Source organism: Hibiscus syriacus, unplaced genomic scaffold, assembly GCF_006381635.1.
Source record: "Hibiscus syriacus cultivar Baekdansim isolate YM2019G1 unplaced genomic scaffold, ASM638163v2 tig00000002_pilon, whole genome shotgun sequence".
Taxonomy (NCBI): domain Eukaryota; kingdom Viridiplantae; phylum Streptophyta; class Magnoliopsida; order Malvales; family Malvaceae; genus Hibiscus; species Hibiscus syriacus.
In genome coordinates, this window is record NW_024061752.1 from 2,106,246 (window position 1) to 2,131,182 (window position 24,937).

General features: G+C 35.0%; 1 pseudogene; it reads left to right on the top strand.

The window, feature by feature from the left end:
* The first annotated feature begins 15,991 nt into the window (after positions 1 to 15,991).
* LOC120216104 lies at positions 15,992 to 23,820 on the top strand (annotated as a pseudogene).
* Positions 23,821 to 24,937: the final 1,117 nt, after the last annotated feature.

Below are 24,937 nucleotides of genomic sequence, written 5' to 3' on the forward strand. Positions count from 1 at the left end.
TCTCAATTTCTCTGTATCCAAACAGAGGCTGGAGCTAATAACTTCAACGTAAACCGATTTCTACACGTGAAGACACTAAAATTTGTCCGTTTAAATTATAATATACATATATATATATATATATAATTATATAACAACTTATAATATATGTATATATTATTATTTCAAGACCAATGCTACATATGACCCAAAGCCATTACAAACAAATCTAGAAGCCCGTTTACAAGACTCAGCAGCCCAACAGCACGTGACCCAGCAAGCTAGGGTTCCTAGAACCCTAGCATTCCTCCTCAGCGCCGCAAGCTTCATCCAAGAAGAGTCTCCATACCTCACGCCGCCGTTTCCATTTTCCACGACATCACTATCAGGTTTAACGAACACATTTTTGTGGATCAACACCTCTTTTGAATGATGATGCAAAAGATGGAAATAAAATAAAAGAGAATAAAAATGAAAAGAGTTAGTGAGGTAAAGATAAAAAATAACCATGAAAATAAAAGTCCTACCCCACATGATATCTACCCTACATACTTATCATTCCTGTTGGAAATATGAACTGTAAAACTACACCGTTAGCACTGATTGGAAATATAAACAGTAATTAAAAGGAACATATTCGTAAATCGTGTCGTGGTATAACCATTGTCTTAGAAACGGATTCGTCCTGATGTGTGTAATCGCTGCAGTAGGCGGACCGTCCTCCGAGGTTAACACGGTGGTATTGCTCTTCTTATCGGAAATCACAGAAAGAATAATTGCAGAAAACACTTTGAGAGTGATTGTGAATGTCGAGAGTGAGTTGAGAAGCTAAATATAGCCCTCTATTTATAGGCTAGAAATAGGGTTACATCGTCCATAAAATTTCAGGAATTAAATCAAATAACTCATGTAACTCCTGATATTAACAGCTTGTCTCCTCTGTACAAAGCTGGAAATTAGTCCAGATACATCTTAACATTTTTGATTTAATTTAGGAAAAGCTGTTTAATTTCTGATAACTCTCATAAACCAGCTGTTATCATTTGAAATTAAACAGTCCTCAGCAGCCTATAAATATCACTTGAAATCTTTCACATTTTTCCATTTGTTTATTTCAAAGAGAAATTCCTCAAGAATTTTCTCTAAAAATATAGTATCCACGTGGACGTGTCGAAGACACGTATTACCACGACCACGACCACGAGCCGAGCCGTGCCGAGACGGACGGCGGCGGCGGCGGCGGTGCGCGAGAGTCCTCCTTGTTCTCTTTCACTCAACAAGGAAGTGGGAATTCCATACTATAAATACCCATTCCCAATAGTGTTTCCAATACTATGTGGGATTGAGCATTACCAACATTCCCCCACTAATGCGAAAAAATTCTTCTGAAACTCGAAAACAAACTTTCTAGAAGAGTAATAGCGAGATTAGTTGCTTAAGCACTAGTGAACGTATCTGTAACTAGTACATAGTGATGATGGGCAATCTGTAACACCCCAACCCCTACCCGACCCGGATACGAGTCCGACGTGTCACATTGACTTTTCAAACCTTGACTCTTAAGAAAAATCCCGGGAAATTTAAAACTTTATTTAAAATAAAATACAGACTTGATCAGAGTGCTCGTACTTAATGACTTATTACATGCCAACACTTTATACATAACCAAATACATACTTTGTCAAATACTTCTGATATGATCTTTTAGTAGTGATACTGTATTTGCCACTTCTATTCTTTCACTTCTCGTTTCTTGGTACCTACGTGTAAATCACTTACACGCTAAGTCATAGACTTAGTGAGGCATATAAAACATATAATATAACCATATATCATTTCATATAAATAAAAGGCATACATATGCAAACACTATCAATAATCCTTTCCACTTACCATATACTCATCATATAACACATATATCACTATACCCAGAAACACACATAACATCATATAATTCATGTATGTGCATTCATATCATTGAATCACGACATATCAATATGCATGAATATTGTATGATAACAATATACAATCAGGTCATGAACACATGCAACTTACCTTCTTGTATCACTTTCACTTTCATTTGTCTTTCAATTTCATTGCCCATGTATATTATTGAGAATAGAGGTATGTGAGTACATTGAGGTTGTGCACTAATGCTGTCACCACAGCTCGTATAAATTCCCTCATGGGGAACCGAACATTCGTTCAGTATTCGTCCAGAAGGACCTGTCCAGATGTTACAAAGAACCCCGGTAACTATCCAGAGGTCATAAAGATCCTCGGCAACTATCCATATGTTCCTTTCAACATAAGTAAACCCTCGACTCTTGGCATGCCAACTATACCTATAGCTCTCGTATCATATACTATGGGCATTTATTTATACATTTCGTATCACTTGTTCTTTCTCTTCTGTCACATACCACATGTATGTGTAACCATATATCTCATATCATATCACATGTATTATATATACATGTATTCACGTAAATCATTTCATGTAATTCATATCACATATATCACATGTGCATATAAGCTTATAGCTTCTTTCACATACATGTAGTCACATAGCTTTCTTTCATGTAACCATGCATGTCATGTCAAATAACATATATCATATGTTGCATTTTCACTTAAGTATATAAATCATATAACATAGCATCCATCTATTTCTATGTATTAATGCATACATGGTAATCACATAACAATTTAGAAGTTACTTCTTACCATAGTAACTCCATCACTGGCTTATCACAAGCCAATGTTAATTCAATAAAATAAGTACAAAATAAATTGCACTCACCTTAGCTTTGCTTTGATTCGATTCTAATTCCTCAATTATCCCGAAACGGATCACTTTCTATCTCTACATAACAATACACAGATTCATATCAATATTCCAATTGATATATTCTAAACTGTCACTTCTTAGGCTAAGAAAAAAGCCAATTTCCTCTTTCAATGAAGGTATGCATCGATGCACTACTTGTGCATCGGTGCATAAAATGCATTCGATGTTATTATTTTAAAAGGATGCATCGATGCATTAGCTATGCATCGATGCATCAAAGGCATTCGATGTTCTTCTTTTAAAGGAATGCATCGATGCACTTATGAATGTGCATCGATGCACCTTGTCCAGAAATTGTATTTCAAGCCCGAAATTCATCAATTCTTCATTCAATTCTTCTATTTTAATCTCCTATCATGTCTTTAAACTCAACTATCATTATTGAAACCAACTTATGTCCATATAAATCATATTTATCTTCCATATTTCATCAAGATTCTTAAAATTAAGAATCTTACTAAACTTTCAAATTTGTTATAAATCTTTTCTAACTTCATAAATCTCTTATTCTTCTTGATGACAAGTCAAATTCCATCTTAAAAATCTCTTATTAATTCTTTTCCAGAATTTCCTTTAAAAACCCATTTTCTTTAATCTTTCATAACTTCTTTATCTTTCAATCTTAAGATAACTTAAGCTTTCCTTAAGCTTAGTTATTATCATCTAATGATCAAAACCCAACCATAAATTTAGCAAATAACCAACTAACAAAGAAACTCACCTTTGCAAGCTTGGCTCTTCACGTTTGAGAGAAGATGAAGATGAAGAAGATAAGTCTAAAACTTATCTCTTCAATCATACATCTCATATATTATAATACCCATTTATTAATATTTAATATTATCTTTGTTCAATGACCATTTTGCCCTTCATCTACTTTAATAATTACTAACAACTTTTAGGAATTATTTCCAAATAAATCATTGAATTATTCTATTCTTCTACTTAATTCATCAAATTCTTAAACTTTACAATTTAGTCACTAACCCCTAGTTTGGGATGTTACAATTCTCCCCTCCTTAAGAAAATTCGTCCTCGAATTTTCACTTTATAACAATATGAAGCAATCCTTATATACAGTCCTCTTTTATTACTCAATACATATCTCTTTCACTCATGCTATAAACAATCTAACACAACTTATAACACTTATCTTACTAGATTCTTTAAACTCTATCATTCTCATTTCTTTCTCTATTTATTCCTCATATCAAGATTTCCTTATAGCATAACTAAACCATATATTTTCTCATGTTCTCATACGCTATTTAATCCACTCAAGTAACCACAAATCTTATTTACCTGAACACTATACCTTAATGGGTTTATATAAATAAAACTACTACAATTAACCTATAACTAAAATTAGTACTTCTCTCATCAATTTACTGTTCAAATGTAATTATGCTAGCCTAAATCAACCAATATCATAACGCATTTACTATACAACCGAAAGATACCTGCTAATAATTCTGGGTCCCCACAGTCTTCATTAGCGTTAAGATTATATATTCTAACAGTGGAGCACATCTCCTGTTGAGTAGAAGATTCTGTTTGATTTCTTTCTCTACCTCTACCCCTACCTCTTTGAGACATCAAAACAGATCGTTCTGATTGTGCAAGCTCTCTGTCCTTCAATGGACAATCTCTCATGAAATGTCCTATTTCCCCACATCGGAAACAAGCTCCAGATTTAATTATACACATCCCACCATGATATCTTCCACAATTCTGACAATGTCTCAATTGTGCTCTTCCATCACCAGACTCTACAAATTGAGTCTGTCTATCTCTCATCTGACTTGATCCTCTAGCGGATGATGTCATCGACTCTGACCGTGCTTGAGATCGAAAACCATAATCTCTACTTCTTTTGGGTGATACTAAACTCGATGAAGGCCCCGTTTTTTAAAAGATTGAACTCTTTGATCCCCATAACGTTCATTCTGAGCTCTTTCAAGAGCTTTTGCACGATTCACTACCTCTTGAAACGAGGACAGATTTAACACAATCAACATCTCCTTTAATCTCGGCGTAAGCCCTCCACAAACCATTCGCATGCATCTTTTTCTGTTGGAACTAACTCAGCCGCAAAACGACTCAACTTATTGAATTCACACTCATATTCATATATAGTGTGATCCAATTGCTTCAGATTCAAGAATTCTTGTTTCATTTGCTTGATGAACTGGTCTCCTATATACTTGTGTTTGAACTCTTCTAAAAACAAGAACCAGGTCACTTGGTCACTTGTCATTCTCAGAGTAACGTTCGTCCACCATATTCTCGCTTGTCCACGAAGCAAGGAGACTACTCCGTCTAACTTTTCCATATCAGAACAATGAAGTCCATCTAGCATAATCTTTACGTCATTGAGCCAAAAGTCTGCTTCAACAGGACTCTCCTCAACTTCACCTTTGAATTCAAGAGCTCCTAATCCTTTTAAATCTTTTGCTATATTCCTTCTCGGAGTGGAAGGAGCAGGAGATTGGAAACGCATCAACACCGCGTCTAACGTTCTAAAGAAAACGTCTTGGTCTTGCACAGGCACTCCAGAAAGTGTCTGTCCTTCACCTTGCCTGGCCAGGGCAGGTGAATTACTACCTTCAGCTAATCTATCATTTCCCGCTACATCTCGGGAGTTGTCTTGTCCAGACATCTAATAAAATACAATCATATCATTCTATTAGCAAAACAGTATACTTACTTTCTATCAGATCAGAAGTTTTCACTATTTCGTTGGCATGTATACTTTTTAAAACACTTTTGACTTTGTTTTTAGCCTAGAATCGGCTAAACCGTAGCTCTGATACCATTAAATGTAACACCCCAACTCGTACCCGACCCGGATACGAGTCCGACGTGTCACATTGACTTTTCAAACCTTGACTCTTAAGAAAAATCCCGGGAAATTTAAAACTTTATTTAAAACAAAATACAGACTTGATCAGAGTGCTCGTACTTAATGACTTATTACATGCCAACACTTTATACATAACCAAATACATACTTTGTCAAATACTTCTGATCTGATCTTTTAGTAGTGATACTGTATTTGCCACTTCTATTCTTTCACTTCTCGTTTCTTGGTACCTACGTGTAAATCACTTACACGCTAAGTCATAGACTTAGTGAGGCATATAAAACATATAATATAACCATATATCATTTCATATAAATAAAAGGCATACATATGCAAACACTATCAATAATCCTTTCCACTTACCATGTACTCATCATATAACACATATATCACTATACCCAGAAACACACATAACATCATATAATTCATGTATGTGCATTCATATCATTGAATCACGACATATCAATATGCATGAATATATTGTATGATAACAATATACAATCAGGTCATGCACACATGTAACTTACCTTCTTGTATCACTTTCACTTTCATTTGTCTTTCAATTTCATTGCCCATGTATATTATTGAGAATAGAGGTATGTGAGTACATTGAGGTTGTGCACTAATGCTGTCACAACAGCTCGTATAAATTCCCTCATGGGGCACCGAACATTCGTTCAATATTCGTCCCGAAAGACCTGTCCAGAGGTTACAAAGAACCCCGGTAACTATCCAGAGGTCATAAAGATCCTCGACAACTATCCATATGTTCCTTTCAACATAGGTAAACCCTCGACTCTTGGCATGCCAACTATACCTATAGCTCTCGTATCATATACTATGGGCATTTATTTATACATTTCGTATCACTTGTTCTTTCTCTTCTGTCACATACCACATATATGTGTAACCATATATCTCATATCATATCACATGTATATATATATACACGTATTCATTTCATGTAAATCATTTCATGTAATTCATATCACATATATCACATGTGCATATAAGCTTATAGCTTCTTTCACATATACATGTAGTCACATAGCTTTCTTTCATGTAACCATGCATGTCATGTCAAATAACATATATCATATGTTGCATTTTCACTTAAGTATATAAATCATATAACATAGTATCCATCTATTTCTATGTATTAATGCATACATGGTAATCACATAACAATTTAGAAGTTACTTCTTACCATAGTAACTCCATCACTGGCTTATCACAAGCCAATGTTAATTCAATAAAATAAGTACAAAATAAATTGCACTCACCTTAGCTTTGCTTTGATTCGTTTCTAATTCCTCAATTGTCCCGAAACGGATCACTTTCTATCTCTACATAACAATACACAGATTCATATCAATATTCCAATTGATATATTCTAAACTGTCACTTCTTAGGCTAAGAGAAAAGCCAATTTCCTCTTTCAATGAAGGTATGCATCGATGCACTACTTGTGCATCGGTGCATAAAATGCATTCGATGTTATTATTTTAAAAGGATGCATCGATGCATTAGCTATGCATCGATGCATCAAAGGCATTCGATGTTCTTCTTTTAAAGGAATGCATCGATGCACTTATGAATGTGCATCGATGCACCTTGTCCAGAAATTGTATTTCAAGCCTGAAATTCATCAATTCTTCATTTAATTCTTCTATTTTAATCCCCTATCATGTCTTTAAACTCAACTATCATTATTGAAACCAACTTATGTCCATATAAATCATATTTATCTTCCATATTTCATCAAGATTCTTAAAATTAAGAATCTTACTAAACTTTCAATTTGTTATAAATCTTTTCTAACTTCATAAATCTCTTATTCTTCTTGATGACAAGTCAAATTCCATCTTAAAAATCTCTTATTAACTCTTTTCCAGAATTTCCTTTAAAAACCCATTTTCTTTAATCTTTCATAACTTCTTTATCTTTCAATCTTAAGATAACTTAAGCTTTCCTTAAGCTTAGTTATTATCTAATGATCAAAACCCAACCATAAATTTAGCAAATAACCAACTAACAAAGAAACTCACATTTTCAAGCTTGGCTCTTCACGTTTGAGAGAAGATGAAGATGAAGAAGATAAGTCTAAAACTTATCTCTTCAATCATACATATCATATATTATAATACCCATTTATTAATATTTAATATTATCTTTGTTCAATGACCATTTTGCCCTTCATCTACTTTAATAATTACTAACAACTTTTAGGAATTATTTCCAAATAAATCATTGAATTATTCTATTCTTCTACTTAATTCATCAAAATTCTTAAACTTTACAATTTAGTTACTAACCCCTAGTTTGGGATGTTACATAATCCTTCTCTTAGATAAGTGAAACTAGTCTGGAACTTTCTAAGATGAGGGTAAACTCATAACACACAACTAACCCCTTCATCCACCTGAGTCCTCGATGTATAAGATATATATATACAAAAGTATATATTTGGCCATCTTACCTCAGGATTCTAGTAAGTGTGCTAGAAAAATAGCTGAATATTTTTCATAGAAGGCGGCTAACCCTTCTCACTTACATAGGTTATTTCATCAAGTTTATCTCAACATAAACCACCCTTAAAAGGGATATGAAATAATTAAGAGCTTTTATAATAGCTCAACCTCACAAAGGGTATGGTGACTTTCTTCAAGTTCATTATAAATGAACCACCCAAACTCTAGACTAAGAAGTCATTAAGAATAAATATTCAACCTCATTTATCGGTAAATTCAATAAGTCATTCTCACTAGAACCATCCAAATACTTGGATTTGAATTTATTAAGAGTTTAACAAACTCAACCTTTCTGTCGGCAAGTTCATCATTTCCTACCCACCCACTCTGGGTTATGAAACTTATTAAGAATAGATATTCAGCCAAAATCGGTAAATTCATCAAGTCTTTCTCACTAAGACCACCCAAAGCCTTAAGCATGGGCTATGAATTTATTAAGAGCACTTAAGCTCATCCTGGGCATGCACATTATTCGTCATAGGGATAGGCAATAGGAATGTGCACTATGAGTCTTTCCATGGTTTCGTTTGACCACATGGAACTTAGATAACTAAGTTGGGTATCCACCATGAATTCCTCAACCAATGGGCTTTAGACCCATCCCCCTCGACGAATCTAGGACCAGCTTCCGACTTAACCCTTTGGTAAGTGGATCTGCTAGGTTCTTTTCCGACTTCACATACTCTAAAGAGAGCACTCCATTCTTTATTAAGTGTCTAATAGATTCATGTCTTATGCGAATGTGTTTTTTCTTACCATTGTAAGCTTGGTTCTTAGCCACACATATCGCAGCTTGTGAATCACACAATAATGAAACCGGAGGAGTCGGTCTTCCCATAACGGAATATCTGCTAACAAGCTTCTGAGCCACTCGGCTTCTTGCCCAGCTAGGTCAAGAGCTATAAACTCTGACTCCATGGTAGAACGAGCAATATAAGTCTGCTTTGATGCTTTTCACGATTGCTGCTCCACCCAAGGTAAAAACATACCGCTCGTATAGCTTACCTCATCATTATCAGAAACCCAATTGACATCACAATATCCTTCCAGTACCACAGGAAAGCCAACGAACTCAACTTTCCAATCCAAAGTACCCTAAGATAAGTCAGTAAGCGTTTAAGAGCAATCCAGTGTTCACCACTAGGATTATGAGTATATCTACTCAGTCTACTCACAACATAAGCAATATCAGCCGAGTATAGTTCATTAAGAACATTAAGCTTCCGATTAATTTAGCATATTCAGTTTGGGAAACGCTACTTCCTTTATTCTTAACAAGATGTATGCTAGGTCATAAGGAGTTCGAACAGGGACGACATCAAAACTGTCAAATTTCTTTAGCACTTTCTCTATATAATGTGCTTGACTAAAGAAAATCCCTTTTCAGTTTTGGTAATTCTGACTCCTAAGATTACATCAACTTCTCCCAAATCTGTCATCTCAAACTTAGTGGACAAGAAACTCTTAACTTGTTAATGAACTCGATGTTAGAACTGAAAATCAACATGTCATCAACATACAGGCTTATGATGACACATTCAGTGTCAAACATCTTCAATACACACAAGCATCCGAACCATTCACAACAAAACCAAAACTAAGAATAGTTTTATGGAATTTCTCATACCACTGTTTAGGAGCATGCTTAAGTCCATAAAGTGACTTTTTAAGTCTACAGACTTTCCCTTCCATACCAGGTGCTTCAAAACCTAGTGGCTGCTCCATGTAAATCTCCTCATCTAACCCCATTCAAGAAAGTAGTCTTAACTCCATTTGATGTACATGTAACTTGAATAGAGGCTAGCGCAAATAATGCACGAATCGTTGAGATTTTCGTAACGGGAGAGTATGTATCAAAGTAGTCTAAACCAAACCTTTGAGTAAACCCTTTGACGAGTAACCTTGCCTTGTACCGCTGAATCGAACCATCTGGCCTTAGTTTCTTCCGGAAGACCCATTTGTTGGAGATTGGTTTGAATCCCTTAGGCAAGTCAACTAATTCCCAAGTATGATCAGACATTATCGATTCTAGTTCATCATTAACAACGCTTTTCCAAAAACTAGCATCGATATCTTATAGCTTCTTCAAAAGTTTTAGGATCCTCATCTAACAGAAAAATTTGAGCTATAGGATCTGAAATGGAGTCTAAATCATTTATCTCAGAAATAAGGAAGTAATAAAGTCTGGTCCAAAAGAGGTTTCAACTCTTTGCCTTTTACTTCTTCTAGGCTCAAATCAATTTGTTCAAAGACCTAGCAGGATTACTAGAAGAAGTTGATGGAATATATTCTATTTGTGTTTCGATATTTACTCTCGGTTCCTTTAAAGGAAAGGTATTTTCAAAGAAAACAACATCTCTTGACTCACAAATAGAATAATCTTGTAAAAGCATGAATCTGTATGCAACATTATTCGTAGCATACCCTATAAACACTGCATCAACGATTTTAGGTCCAATAGTGGACTTCTTAAAGTCTGGCAAACCCACTTTAGCCAGACACCCCCACACTTTCAGATATTGTAAATTAGGAGCGTATCCTTTCCACAATTCATATGGGGTAGAATCTAATTTCTTATGAGGAACTCGGTTCAAGATATGAGTTGACGATAGAATGGCTTCCCCCCACATGTTATCGGATAACCCTGAACTTATTAGTAAAGAATTCATCATCTCTTTTAAAGTTCTATTTTTCCTTTCGGCTATAACCATTATGTTGAGGAAAATAGGGGCTGAAGTTTCATGAATTATGACATTCTTTTCACAAATATCTTTTAAGAAATTAGATCCATATTCACCACCTCTATCAGATCTAACCCGTTTGATTCTCCTATCTAACTAATTTTCAACTTCTGCCTTATAAATAAGAAAGAAGTTTTCAGCTTCATCTTTAGTCCTTAGGAGATAAACTTTGTATATCTTGAATAATCATCTACAAAAGTTATGTAGTAGTGTTTTCCTCCTTTACTTTCAGTGTTTCTAAAATCTGCTAGATCAGTATGAATAAGTTCTAACAGCTCAGTCTTTCTATTAGAAACAATCTTAAAGTGAGGTCTAGTATGCTTAGCTTCTATACAAATTTCACATTTGTTAAAGCTAGTTGTGTCTAGTTTAGGCAGAACATTCATATTCTCAATTCTTTTAAGCATGAACATTACAAAACCAAAACTAAGAATAGTTTTATGGAATTCTCATACCACTGTTTAGGAGCATGCTTAAGTCCATAAAGTGACTTTTTAAGTCTACAGACTTTCCCTTCCATACCAGGTGCTTCAAAACCTAGTGGCTGCTCCATGTAATCCTCATCTAGACCCCATTCAAGAAAGTAGTCTTAACATCCATTTGATGTACATGTAACTTATGAATAGAGGCTAGCGCAAATAATGCACGAATCGTTGAGATTTTCGTAACGGGAGAGTATGTATCAAAGTAGTCTAAACCAAACCTTTGAGTAAACCCTTTGACGGGTAACGGGTAACCTTGCCTTGTACCGCTGAATCGAACCATCTGGCCTTAGTTTCTTCCGGAAGACCCATTTGTTGGAGATTGTTTGAATCCCTTAGGCAAGTCAACTAATTCCCAAGTATGATTAGACATTATCGATCTAGTTCATCATTAACAACGCTTTTCCAAAAACTAGCATCGTATATCTTATAGCTTCTTCAAAAGTTTTAGGATCCTCATCTAACAGAAAAATTTGAGCTATAGGATCTGAAATGGAGTCTAAATCATTTATCTCAGAAATAAAGGAAGTAATAAAGTCTGGTCCAAAAGGTTTCAACTCTTTGCCTTTTACTTCTTCTAGGCTCAAAATCAATTTGTTCAGAAGACCTAGCAGGATTACTAGAAGAAGTTGATGGAATATATTTATTTGTGTTTCGACATTACTCTCGGTTCCTTTAAAGGAAAGGTATTTCAAAGAAAACAACATCTCTTGACTCACAAATAGAATAATCTTGTAAAAGCATGAATCTGTATGCAACATATTCGTAGCATACCCTATAAACACTGCATCAAACGATTTTAGGTCCAATAGTGGACTTCTTAAAGTCTGGCAAACCCACTTTAGCCAGACACCCCCACACTTTCAGATATTGTAAATTAGGAGCGATCCTTCCACAATTCATATGGGGTAGAATCTAATTCTTATGAGGAACTCGGTTCAGATATGAGTTGACGATAGAATGGCTTCCCCCCACATGTATCGGATAACCCTGAACTTATTAGTAAAGAATTCATCATCTCTTTTAAAGTTCTATTTTCCTTCGACTATACCATTCTGTTGAGGAAATAGGGGGCTGAAGTTTCATGAATTATGACATTCTTTTCACAAATATCTTTTAAGAAATTAGATCCATATTCACCACCTCTATTCTAACCCGTTTGATCCTATCTAACTAATTTTCAACTTCTGCCTTATAAATAAGAAAGAAGTTTTCAGCTTCATCTTTAGTCCTTAGGAGATAAACTTTTGTATATCTTGAATAATCATCTACAAAGTTATGTAGTAGTGTTTTCCTCCTTTACTTTCAGTGTTTCTAAAATCTGCTAGATCAGTATGAATAAGTTCTAACAACCAGTTTCTATTAGAAACAATCTTAAAGTGAGGTCTAGTTAGCTTCTATACAAATTTCACATTTGTTAAGCTAGTTGTGTCTAGTTTAGGCAGAACATTCATATTCATCAATTCTTTTAAAGCATGAACATTTACGTGTCCTAATCTAGCATGTCACATACAATGGATTCAACAATATAAGCAGAAGTGGGTAGCTTTATTTTCAGTAATTGAGTTTCTATGACAAATAAACCATTGTTTAAAAAAAACTTTCCAACATAATCACCATTTCGGGAAAGTACAAGTTTATCTGCCTCAAAAACTAACTTAATGCCTGCTTTATTTAGAACCCACCACTTATCAAATTTCTACGCAAGGCAGGAACATACATAACATTATTCAGGATTGTCTCAAGGTTGTTAAACCTTCTAATGAGTCAAGCTCTGATACCAATGTTGGGATTGATGAAGCTCGATGAACAACCGAAAATGTGTCAAGAGGGGTGAATTGACATTTAAAGTTTAGGGAGTAAGGAGAATAAAGATAAGTAAATTTGCATAATGATTTATAGTGGTTCGACTTATTTACAAAGTCTACATCCACTACTTAAGCTCATCACTTAGGAATTTTCCAACAATTCACTAATTTGTCTTTTTTTTATAGGATAAAGAGATAACTTTACAACTCCCTAACTTTTCAAAGGCATAGCTATAACCAAAACTTCTTTTACAAAGAAAAAAGATAAACAAAAACCTAACAAGTAGATGTTTACAAATTGTAGCTCACAAAAACACAACTATTTACAAGAAAAAGGAAATAAAGAGTGAAAAGTTCTTCTCATGTGATTTCTTGGATATGTGTCATTTTTTCTTCTTCAAGTGTCCTCAACTTGTTTTTATATGTTGGAATGTGTTTGTGGTGTTTCTAGTCATTGGGGATGATTTGGAGCCGTTGGCGATCATTTTTCTACAAAATAAATTTCTCAGGACAAAGAGTATCGATACTCCTTTAATGATATCAATACTTCCTTTATTATATTTTTAAATCAACTAGTCGTTACTAGCCGTTGGGCTTGACCAATATCGATATTACTATGTAAGTAGTATCGATACCCATTTGGGTATCGATACCTATTTTGTATTATGGAATTTGAACTATTTGAAAAACACCGGTAGTATCGATACTACCTTGCGAGTATCGATACTTCTCTTACCTTTGGTATCAGTACTATGTGAACAGTATCGATACTGTTCATGCAATATCGATATTATAACAATATCGATATTACTTACTCATAAATCAGTTTTGTGCTAAAATTCTAGTTTAATGAACTTTGAATTATTTTTGAAAACTTTTGAAAATTCAATTCAAGTCCAAAACATTTTGACTTAATTTGTTATATCAAAATATAAAAATGGTTTAACACTTCCCATAGGATGTGGACGTTGACGGGAGAGATGCAAGTTGTGTCCAAGTTTCTAATGACGCTGCAAAGCTCCTTCTCTCTTCCTTTCGTTTTCATTCTTTTATTCTGCTGCCACGACTTTAAACAATAACCAACCTCTAATATTCTATCCATGCAGAGCCATTTGTGTTATGCCAATGATCTTGCACCAAGTTACTGCATTCGGGATCATCCCCCAACACTTGTCGAACTTAAAATAGTCACTTCTTCCTTTTATAGGGCGATCGAGAAGCAGCCCTTGGAGCCAATAGTAATGGCAGCATGGTCAGAGGAGGTGGTATGTTCAGTTATCACCGAAAAGGACTGGTGCGTGGAAAGCCAAAGGGAGGAAGCCACAAAACGATCAATTCGCTATCTAATATGGTTGTCAGCAGCATGTCCGGTAGCCAAAGGCCGATTTGAAAGTAATTGGATCCTTCATTTTCTGTTTTTTTTTCACTTATAAAATATTTTTTTTGAGAAATTCATATTTTATTTTTAATATAACACTATCTGATATTTGATTTATTGATCAATTAATTTAGATTAGATACTAAAAAGATCCAATTAAAGAGCGATTATTTCAACTTAATTTTTTCTCATTTACATTAGATCAAACCAAATAATAGTATTAAATATTTTATTTTTTAAATTATTTTGTTTCACAAAACTATAAAACTATATACTTATATTCATATTTCGACAATTATTCATGGCACTTTATTAAGGATACAAGCGTACGCATCAACTACTTAGCGAGCATTTACTCCACAGTAATACGCATAAAAACAAAGAAACGGTTTCCATATTCTCAAGGTTTTCCATTTTTTAAAATATCAAAAATAAAATAAAAAATTGGAAGAGTTTTGCGTATTTACTGTTGCAATAACTTGGTAAAATTCCAAACAAGTAACAAATGTGACCTGAGATTAAATAATTTTTTTGTTTTTGACAAATTTTAAATTTAGTTTTAATCTTAAAGATGAGGGAAATAAAACAGTAAGAAAACGAATTGTGTTTTTAATAAGTATGGAACTCAAAATTTTAAAAAAATATTATAAAATAAAAAAATGAACAACTTAATTAATCGATCAAATATATTTGTTTAAAATTAAATAAATCTTTATTTCTACATTTATATCAATCAAATTATAACACAAACTAATAAGCCAAGGTACAATCACACACATATAAAAAAGTAAATAAATTAGCTTTAACCAAAAGCTTTATTAATATAATATTTGAATTAAAAATATTATTTTAATTTTAAATATAATTAAATTAGTGTGAATAAAAAATAATGTAAGTTTTAAATTTTTTTATAAAAAAGTTATTTCTAACTGATAATAAAGAATTAAAATAGATACATTAAGTATAAATTATTTATTAGTTTAAATAATTTCTTTAAATAATATCTATAATTCAAATTTTAATATTTTGAATAGAACAAATTGAATTAAGAGAAACTATTTTATAATAAGTCTTTGCAATATCTAATTTGAAATAATTAGTATATAGTTTTTTTTAATTATGTTTTTATAAATTAAAATAATATTAATTAATAAATATATTTTAGGATTAAAAGTTTAAAGTAAAAAATACAATAGAACCGATTAAAAGGTAATAAAATGTTTAACTGGTTGTTTTAAATCATTTTAATTAAGAATAAAATAAATTTACGATTAAAAAACTACTAGTATCATTTTTCACAAAAGCCAAAATAAACCTTCCAGTGGTTTTAATTATAATTATTTACCTTTATAATATATTTCTAGGTGTCCCGATTTCCACTATATAAAGTGGCTTTCACTCTCAGCCTCTCTCTTATATGTTTTCGAAGCGACTCTTTCTCTCTGCATAGTAGTGACTGGTGATTGGAGCAGTGGTATTCGTACGTCTTTACCTTTGTTTGTTTGTTTCTTTGTTTGTTTTATATCTAAAAATGGTTGCTATAATGTATTTTTTTATTAACATTATCAGTCGATAAGCGGTTTCCGCCGGCGGTTTTCAGTCGAAACTTGTACGCCCTTCAGTTTTTTTTCTTTCTCGTTGATGGATCTACTTTCTTTGGCTTTGTTTCTGTCGATTTTTCTCATTTTTACTGATCTTACTTCACCCGTTTGTATTTTGTCTACAATTTCATAGATCTCCGTTTTCTGCTTTGTCTCTTCTAGGGTTTGACGCGATCTTACGGTTTCTTATATTATTTTTTATATGTATGTTAGTGTTTCTGTTTTTTTGGCTTTTTAGGTTCACTATCATTTGTTATGTATGTGTATTTTCCCTCTATGAAATTATAGTGACGCGATGTCTGTTAGTTTTATATTTTGGTTGAAAAGGGGGTTTTAGGTTTTCATTGAGGATCAAACTCTTTAGTTTTGTAAACACGCTGTTGTAGCATTTGCTCTCGCCTCTCTTTTCATCATATACTTTTGTTTGTTAATCTCATTGTTGTCTTTTATCTTCTGTTACAGTTTTATCATCATGGCTAGGAAGAAGAGAACTGATACTCCCTCTGGCGGAGGTGAGGGATCTCACTCCCATGACACTGGTGGTGGCAGTGGTCATGGTCCCCAACGTCCTCAACAACAAGGACAAGGTGGGCGTGGAGGTTATACGGGGGGAAGAGGCTGGGCTCCACAGTCCCAACAAGGTGGTCGTGGGGGAGGTGAGAGCTCTCAGTCCCATGACACTAGTGGTGGCAGTGGTCATGGTCCCCAACGTCCTCAACAACAAGGACAAGGTGGAGGTGGAGGTTACCCAGGGGGAAGAGGTTGGGCCCCACAGTCCCAGCAAGGAGGTCGGGGGGGAGGTTATGGAATGGGTGGTCGAGGTCGTGGAATGTCACAACCTCCTGAATACCATCAAGGTAGTGGAAGGGGTGAGTATGCTGGAGGACCTACTGATCCCCACCAAGCTAGAGGAAGGGGATATCATGGAGGATATAGCGGTGGTCGAGGCAGTGGTGGCCGTGATGGAGGACCTTACCCTGGAGGACCATCTCGCCCATCTGTTCCCGAGCTGCACCAAGCAACCCAACCTTCTCAAGTTGAGGTGACCCCCCGGCTTGCTCCATCTGAGTCAGGTTCATCATCCAGGCTACCTGAGCAGGCACCACTGGCAGAGCATCTTCAGCAGCTTTCCATCCAGCAAGAAGCCAGCCAAGCAATTCAACCAGTTGCTCCATCAATCAAGTCAATGAGATTTCCTCTTAGACCTGGAAAAGGTTCCACTGGCACTAGGTGTATAGTCAAGGCTAATCATTTCTTTGCTGAATTGCCTGATAAAGACTTGCACCAATATGATGTGAGTTCCTTTATCATTAGTGTTTTTGTGTCTTTTTTGTTTTTGCATTTATCTGCAGATTCTTGATTGCCATTGTCTATGGAAATAGGTTACCATCACACCGGAGGTAGCATCACGAGGAGTGAACCGTGCTGTCATGGCACAGCTGGTGAAATTATACCAGAATCTCATCTTGGAAAGCGCCTTCCTGCTTATGATGGCAGGAAGAGTCTATACACTGCCGGGCCTCTCCCTTTTGTGTCCAAGGAATTTAAGATTACCCTTATTGATGATGATGATGGTTCTGGAATGCAGAGGTTGTTGCCTACTGTCTTATTTTTATGTAACATTAATTTGTTATTGTGCTACTTCTCTTTGTAGGTGAAGAATTATATCCTTATCATCTTAGTCATAGGATCTGTGATTAGAAACTTGAAAAGATAGTTCTGGATTGGAATTGCCAAGGTTGCATTTCGTTTCAGAAAACATTGTCCATTGCATTTTCATTTCAAGAATGAAAACATGTTTGGTGACTGAAATTGAAAGCATGGTCTAGAAACGAATATGAAAAATTGTTTCAAATATGAAACAAGAAAGAAAAATGTTTCCAAATGTGACGGGTTCACCAAACATGTTTTCTAGAAAAGAAATCAAGAATGCTTTTCAGAAAATGAGAACGTAAAATCAGGTTCCTAGATGCATGGCTAGCGAATAGCTTTGATCTTCCTCTTAGATTTGATTGGTGCTGGGGAATATAGAAAGAAAATATTTGAATGGTATTGGACATTGTTTTTTTTAACTTCTATATTCCGTCACTTATTTTATTCTTGATTCTTAATGCAGAAGAGAGCGTGATTTTAAAGTAGCTATCAAATTTGCTGCACGCGCTGATCTACACCATCTTGGCCTCTTTTTGCAAGGGAAGCAAGCTGATGCACCTCAGGAAGCCCTTCAGGTTCTTGACATTGTTCTTCGTGAACTACCCACTACTAGGTACTACATTTTGGTTATTTTTTGGATAGATGTTTACAACATTGCTTCTACCTTACAAATTTGATGTGAAAGTAATGGCTAATAATAATTACAGGTACTGTCCTGTTGCCCGTTCATTTTACTCACCTGACCTAGGGAGAAAACAACATCTGGGTGAGGGATTAGAAAGTTGGCGTGGTTTTTACCAAAGCATACGCCCTACACAGATGGGACTGTCACTGAATATTGGTACTATTTTCCTTTGGTCTATTTCTCATCTTTAGGTGGTTTACGAATGTAACATTGTGCATGCATTTTATCTCTGTCCCTTAATCAAACACGCTCTTATGTTGACAATTATCTTCTGGACAGATATGTCTTCAACTGCTTTCATTGAGCCATTGCCTGTTATTGATTTTGTAACACAGTTGCTAAATCGTGATATTTCTAGACCGCTATCTGATTCTGATCGTGTGAAGGTTAGATTTTCTCAACTTTTCTTATTGGAAATATAATTACCTTGTACTTTTTTCATCTTTGTTTATTGTTTCTTCTTGGCTAACAAGCCACTTTTCTGACAACTATTATTTTGTATTATTTTACTTTTGTCATATTGTTGTTTTTGTTTCTTGGTAAACCATCATTCCATGTTCATTGTATTTTTTGTATAAATAGATAAAAAAGGCTCTTAGAGAGTCAAAGTAGAAGTTACACATCGGGGCAACATGAGAAGAAAATATCGTATATCTGGTTTAACATCACAAGCAACTAGGGAGCTGACGTGAGTATACTATTACTATGATACTATTCTTTTGAAATCGTGATAGATTCCCTGGTGACTTGTGATATATGGTTTGATTCCTAATTCTCTAATAGGTGGTATTGCTTATAGTTTTCCTGTAGATGAAAGAGGTACAATGAAATCTGTTGTGGAGTACTTTCGAGAAACTTACGGTTTTGTCATTCAACATACCCAATGGCCATGTCTACAAGTTGGGAACCAACAGAGACCAAATTATTTGCCAATGGAGGTAAATCATGCACCACATTCCTTTAGATCGCACATGTAATTGATGTATGGATATGCATGCTATTGACTTGTCATTCACATAGGTATGCAAAATTGTAGCGGGTCAGAGGTACTCCAAGAGATTGAATGAGAGACAGATAACTGCTTTGCTGAAGGTCACCTGCCAGCGTCCTAAGGATAGGGAATATGATATTATGAAGGTATGACTGTTTTGCCTTCACCTTTTGTGTTTCTTATTTCTTTTGCGTTGTCTCCTAAGTCTCGCTGCTTTTTTGTTTTGCATTTGATGGATTGATTCCACATATTAGTCTTCTCAACTTTTTTATAAAAGCTGCATGACATGTTTAGTTCCCCCCCCTTATCTGTCGGTTGCATGTGAACAAATTATTTAACACTTGCATCAATGCTATGTAAGATGTTTCTCTTCTTTATTCTTTATCTGTGGTTTGAATGTCAACAAAATGCTTGTAAAAAATGTTAATTGTGCATGCCAAACTGTAATCTCTAGGATAAAATTCAGTGCATTAAGTATGTTGAACTAATTCTCAGGTGTACTGATGGTTTCTAATTGTTGGACTAATTTCTTTTGTTCCTTGTTTAGACGGTGGAGCATAATGCATATCATCAAGATCCTTATGCAAAAGAATTTGGAATTAAAATCAGTGAGAAGCTTGCATCAGTTGAAGCTCGTATTCTGCCTGCACCATGGGTAAGTTAGCAATAATCAGATACTTTCTTCTGCAACTATGCGACTCCTTCCAGATTTTGATTTGTGATTGTAATTTTTGTTCTCCATGTAGCTTAAATATCATGATACGGGTAGAGAAAAGGATTGCCTTCCTCAGGTTGGGCAATGGAATATGATGAATAAGGTACCTCTTACATTTTTATTGTTGAATTTGTGGCCTCACTATGTAATATATTTTAATCAAACTATTCTTGCATACACCCAAATTATTGGAGGAGTAGATAAGTATTATATGGTTATCTATGTGAAAAGAGATGGAAATCTTAAATGTAAAAAGGAAGTTGGTTTAACTGCATGCAGAGTTTTAGAATTGAGATTTGGGCACAAAAGGTTGTTTGTAAATATGAAACCTAATCCTACATTAAAGAAATGGTTACTGGGAGATAGGGATGCAAATTTAGGTTAACATGATGTGAGATTGAGGGAAGGTAGAAAGATACTTCGCCAGAAAAGAAGTGTGATCTTAGTCAGAATAGATGCACTGAACATTATTTAATTTAAGCTCATATAACATTTTTAACTTTAGGCCTCCTACTTTTTTAGGATTACATGATAATTTTACAAGATATTTGTGGAAAGAAGAGACCAAGTAGGAAACTAAGGGTATTTTTGTCTTGTGCAAAGTATTCAGTGAACTATATGAGCTAAATTTGTTAATTTTTGGTTTTTACAATCTGTCAAGTTGAACTTCAGAGAGATTGAATTTTATTTCTTGCTCACTCCGTTGTATATTTTGATGATTTTGATTTTTTGTTGTTAGATCATGGTGGGTTTAAGGTTTAGCCAGAAGCCTGCCATAAAATTTTATAGTTTATAATGGCTGTACGGTGAATGTTATCTATCAAGTTTGTCATCTATTTTTTTGTTTGTCCATGATCTGTTGCGATGTCATGCCATTTTGATTTTGTTTTCCTTACGAGTAAACCTTCTTTGTGCTATGGACACATTTGAGTGAAGTGTGTAATGGCAGGTGAATTATGTTCATATGTTGTGCGTCAAATGCTTGAATGTGATCTTTTGCATTCTCTGATTTGTAATTGTCTTGTTGCAGAAAATGGTAAATGGTGGGACTGTAAACAACTGGATCTGCATAAGTTTCTCTCGACAAGTACAGGATAGTGTGGCACGAGGGTTTTGTTCTGAACTTGCACAAATGTGTTATATCTCTGGCATGGTAAGGGAGTCTCAGTTATCTTGAGATGTCTGTCTTCTAGATCTTGGTGCGATATTGTGGAATGATTTTTATTTTGAAAGAATTCCTGATAACATTTATTTGTGTCATTTGCAGGCCTTCTCTCCTGAACCAGTGCTTCCTGCTATTAGTGCTCGTCCTGAACAGGTTGAGAAGGTCTTGAAAACAAGGTATCATGATGCCATGATTAAACTCCGGCCCCAGAACAAAGAGCTAGACCTGCTTATTGTTATCCTTCCTGATAATAACGGTTCTCTTTATGGTCAGATTTTCTTGTCTTAAGTTTCTTGTTTCTTTTAAGAAGGTCCCATACCTTTCTCTGAAACTTTCTATTTCCCTTGCAGGTGATTTGAAAAGGATTTGTGAGACTGATCTTGGTATTGTTTCTCAGTGCTGTTTGACTAAACATGTATTTAAAGGGAGTAAACAGTATTTGGCCAATGTTGCCCTGAAGATCAATGTCAAGGTTGGTGGGAGGAATACAGTTCTTGTTGATGCAATATCACGAAGAATTCCTCTTGTCAGTGACTATCCGACTATAATTTTTGGTGCTGATGTTACCCATCCTCACCCTGGGGAGGATTCAAGCCCTTCTATTGCAGCTGTATGCCTTTTTATCTGCTTTTAATGCTTGTGGTTTATTGTCTGATTGCCTTGTTTGAAATTTTAATTATAAATGTAAAACATTCAGGTTGTTGCCTCCCAAGATTGGCCAGAAGTTACAAAGTATGCTGGTCTGGTTTGTGCTCAAGCTCATCGTCAGGAGCTCATTCAAGATTTATACAAGACGTGGCAGGACCCTGTGAGGGGGACCGTTTCTGGTGGCATGATCATGTATGCTTTCTTCATGTGTTTCTCATTTGAATTTGCTTTTTCATAGATTTCAACTGTTTAATTTTCCCCTACTTTTGTTCTTTGGTAACACAGGAGCTCCTAATATCTTTCCGAAGAGCCACTGGACAGAAGCCAAGCGCATCATATTCTACAGGTATGATCAAGCTGCTCTGCTATTGTTTTCTCCTACCCCTTTTTCTCTAGTTTTTTTTTTTGAATTTATTTGATTTTTATATGCAGGGACGGGGTTAGTGAAGGTCAGTTTTATCAAGTTTTGTTATACGAACTTGATGCTATTCGTAAGGTAAGCCCTTTCTGTCAACTAAATTACAACCAGAAATTTGTACATCAATTGTATTGTCAAAGCCCGGCATTGCATTCACATGCCTTCTATTCATTTAATCTCAGGCATGTGCCGCTTTGGAGCCAAATTATCAGCCTCCTGTTACATTTGTCGTGGTACAAAAACGACACCATACAAGGTTGTTTGCCAACAATCATAATGACAAACGTTCTGTTGACAGGAGTGGGAATATTTTGCCTGGTAAGTATTATCTCATAATTTATTACGATTTCATAAACGAGGCATAATCATTATTTTTGTCCTGTATGTCTTTTCAGGCACAGTTGTTGACTCCAAAATTTGCCATCCAACGGAGTTTGACTTCTACTTATGCAGTCATGCTGGAATTCAGGTTTGATTTTCTTCATTTCTGCACTCAAATGTTTGTCTTTGTGTTTTCTTTTATAGTTTTGTAGATGTTTCTAATATTTTATCCTCCTTGGTAAACAGGGAACAAGCCGTCCTGCTCATTACCATGTGCTATGGGATGAGAACAAGTTTACAGCTGATGCATTACAGTCTCTTACAAACAATCTCTGCTATACGTATGTTCTATCCCTGATCTTTATACTGCCATGTTTGTTTAGGCGAATTCGGAGATCCAGGTTGTATGATTTGGCATCTCTAATTATTTTTACTTGTTGCAGATATGCAAGGTGCACACGTTCAGTGTCAATCGGTTAGTTCTTGTTTGGCTTTTTCCAAATACAAATGCGAGTTTGAGTCCTGTAAACTAGTTTGTGCCCCCTCCCCCCATTCCTTTCTATTTCTTCGGTGATTAATGACCTAGAAATCAATAAATGTGCAGTTCCCCCTGCGTACTATGCTCATCTTGCTGCATTCAGAGCTCGTTTTTACATGGAACCAGAGACCTCGGACAGTGGATCAATGACAAGTGGGACAGTTGCTGGACGTGGAGGTGCCGGCGCAGGTGGGCGAAGCACAAGAGGGCCTGGTGCTAGTGCTGCTGTGAGACCTCTGCCTGCCCTGAAGGAAAATGTAAAGAGGGTTATGTTTTACTGTTAGGGGGTTTGCTTCATCATGCGTTTTGGATATATATATATATATCATTGGATTGTGAACCAATATCTACTTTGTTGGGCTTTGCGTGGCACTGAACTATTTGTGGCTCGGCACTTTTAAGCTTTTGTTGACTGCTACATTTATGTTAATTTGGGGACTTTTATTGTGTTTGATTGTCCTTTTCTACAAATTTAGTATATGGTGGTATTAGCTTATATCGTATGATCTTGATTCGCACACTACTTGTGTGAAGTATAGACTTGGGTTGGGCATTTAACCTTATGACATTAGCCAGTTAAGGGGCCATTAAGCAGCTGTGGATCCCGATATTTTTATAAGCATGGTCTCGATTCGCACACCACATGTGAAGCTTAGACTTAGATTGGGCATTTTACCTTGTGACATTAGCAGATAAGGGGCCATTAAGCCGATGTGGATCCCAACATTTTTATTGTGTTTTTTTATTATAAAAAAATCTAATATTTTGATTTAATCAGTTAATAGAATTTTTCTTTATCTAAAATGATTTAGTCCCTCTTCATATCTGATCCTAACCAGGACATTGGATATGTGAAGTTCAGCTTGGCATCTTTTGAAACATGATGCGACAGTTTTGAATATGTTGGATGAATTCATTCAGTATTAGGGGCTAGACGCCTTAAGATTAGTGGGGTCGTGGTTCCCTAAATATATATACCAAATACTAAATTTGGTTTCTTCTAGAATGGTAAGTTATTAAATTTGATTGTCTTAGAGATCTATTAATTTAATTGGATTGGTAATTAATTATACTTATATAACATGTTATGATTTTGTTATTGATGCAACTGTAAAAATTAACATTCAAATTTCTAGAACTATTTATAATGTTGCATGCTCAAAATTATTGATAAGAATGAAACAGGGTTGAGAATGAAGTTTCAAAACAAATGGATAATACATTTTAATGATGGTATATTATGAGACATGATGGATATACGTGTTATATACTTGGATTGGAGACATGTTATAATTTATTTTAAGCATTTTATATGATAGTTTATGAGGTATTTAATGCATTTTGGTAAGATTATGTTAAATTTAAGGACAAAAAGATTAAATAGTTGAAGGTTGATTGAACATTGTTAAAGGAATTGTTGTTGTTCCTAGAGATCACGAGTTCGAGCACCAACAACTGCAAGGGTGATGAAGCTTTCATTGTCAAATGGTTGAGAGTACTTAGAATATATACTACTTTATAATCACTTTTGGCTTAATAAAAAAAATTAATGACTAAAAGAGTAAATAG